Raw genomic sequence first — 2,091 nt, 5'->3', positions numbered from 1 at the left:
CTCTCTCTCTCTTCGCTACTTTTCCCCAATTTTCCTTTAATTTCCCCTCTGACTTTTTCACCGATCAAGAATTTGCAAACTATTTTCCTCCAGACTTCTTGCACTTACCTCCCTCCTTTCTTTTCTTTTCTACCTATATATCCATTTTCCCTTTTTTCATCCCTTAACTCCTTCTCTTTTCTTCCTACAATCAGTTAGACTTCTCAGTTTTCCTTCCCTCAATACGGTCTGCTATTATCGCACACTTTTCTTTACTCCATCATCCTCAAAAATAAAACGTGATAATAATCGAATCATTTTTACGGCTTTAACTTATTTCCTATGTCCTTACTGCTTGCTGTCATCACATTCCTATTCTAACCACCTCAAAATTCCAATCATATATTCTTTTCACTTCCACAACCCTCATCCCCCTTTTCTTCATCACAATTATCACAACTACAATCATCATAGTTTTCCTCACTTCTTTCTCCACCTCCACTACTTCTCAATCCCCACTCATACTTCTCCTTTTCTTACTCATACCCCACTTCCATTGACTCGGTTTTTCCCTTCAAAATACAAATACCTATAAATATTACTTCACCTTTACCACTTGCTATGAAATAAACATAAAAAAGGAGAATCAAAGTCTATTAACCGAGCAATGAGGGACAGAAATGCTAAGTTTACAGCACCTCCCTTCCGAAAGAAGAGAGAAAGAAACACAGGGAAGGGGGCGGGTCGTGAGAAGGTGGAGGAGGAGCAAGGGAGAGGAGTGAGTGAGGGTTCAAGCGGTGAAGGCGCCGCCACGGACATTCCCCGCTGGATTATATTGGGTGATTTAAAGTCCATATCGCTCGCTCCCTCACCCTTCCTCCCCGCAGCGGTGTACTGGTCCTTACGAGGGACAGGCAGAGGCAGGCAACTGGTGTAGAGGGACATAATGGTAAATTCTCCTCTCCCTTTCCTTTCTCACTCTCTGGCAAATCATTTTTTTTTATGTGTGTGTGTGTGTGTGTGTGTGTGTGTGTGTGTGTGTGTGTGTGTGTGTGGAAACAGTAACATGGTGAGTTTCAAAATTTTCCAGATGATAATGATGATGATAATGAATATGATGATGATGATGGGGGTGGTGGTGATGATGTTGCAATAGGAGCAGTAGTTGTGGCAGTAGTTGCTGCTATTGTTCATGTTGTTGCTGTTATTGTAGTTGTTATTTGTGGTGGTGGTGGTGGTGGTGGTGGTGGTAGAGTAACTGTTGTTCTTCTCATAGATGGTGTATGAGGGTAGTGGCGATGGTTGTAGTTATTACCGTTATTACTCTTGTTGTTGTTACTGATGTTGTAGTTGCAGTTGTTGTTCCTGTTGTGGTGGTGGTGGTGGTTGTGTAGAGTGGTGGTAGTGGTAGTAGTACTGGTGGTGGTGGGAGTGGTGGTGGCGGTAGTGGTGGTGGTGATAGTGGTAGCGACGGCGGCGGCGGAGTCAGTAGCGAAGGCGTAACACGGGTGTGACAAGGCTTACTGAGTGACGAGTAGAGCCACGCTAAGTAATTCTCGCTGAGTGGGGAAAACATGATTATTCCTCCTCAGTGGGTTTGTTGATGTCTGTCTGCGCTATGGATAGCGACCGAGACGAATATGATTCTCTCTCTCTCTCTCTCTCTCTCTCTCTCTCTCTCTCTCTCTCTCTCTCTCTCTCTCAACGTTTCCCGTCAGTTAGCGTGAAGCGTGAGGAGAGAGGAAGTGTGCCATCTGTATTTTTCATGATATAATGGTGGTGATAGTAGTAGTAGTAGTAGTAGTAGTAGTAGTAGTAGTAGTAGTATTTGCAGTAGTAGTAGTAGCAGTAGTAGTAGTAGTAGTAGTAGTAGTAGTAGTAGTAGTAGTAGTAGTAGTAGTAGTAGTAGTAGTAGTAGTAGCAGTAGTAGTAGTAGTAGTAGTAGTAGTAGTAGTAGTAGTAGTAGTAGTAGTGTTATCATTATTGTCGTTGCTGTTGTTATTGTTGTTGTTGTTGTATCATCTGATATTACTGTCGCTGGATTTATTCTTACCGTCAAGACACATAGTGAAGGATGAGCTTATTAACCATTATATAATATGGAAAGCCAAA

Source organism: Portunus trituberculatus, chromosome 43, assembly GCF_017591435.1.
Source record: "Portunus trituberculatus isolate SZX2019 chromosome 43, ASM1759143v1, whole genome shotgun sequence".
Lineage (NCBI taxonomy): Eukaryota > Metazoa > Arthropoda > Malacostraca > Decapoda > Portunidae > Portunus > Portunus trituberculatus.
This window is presented reverse-complemented; position numbering follows the sequence as displayed.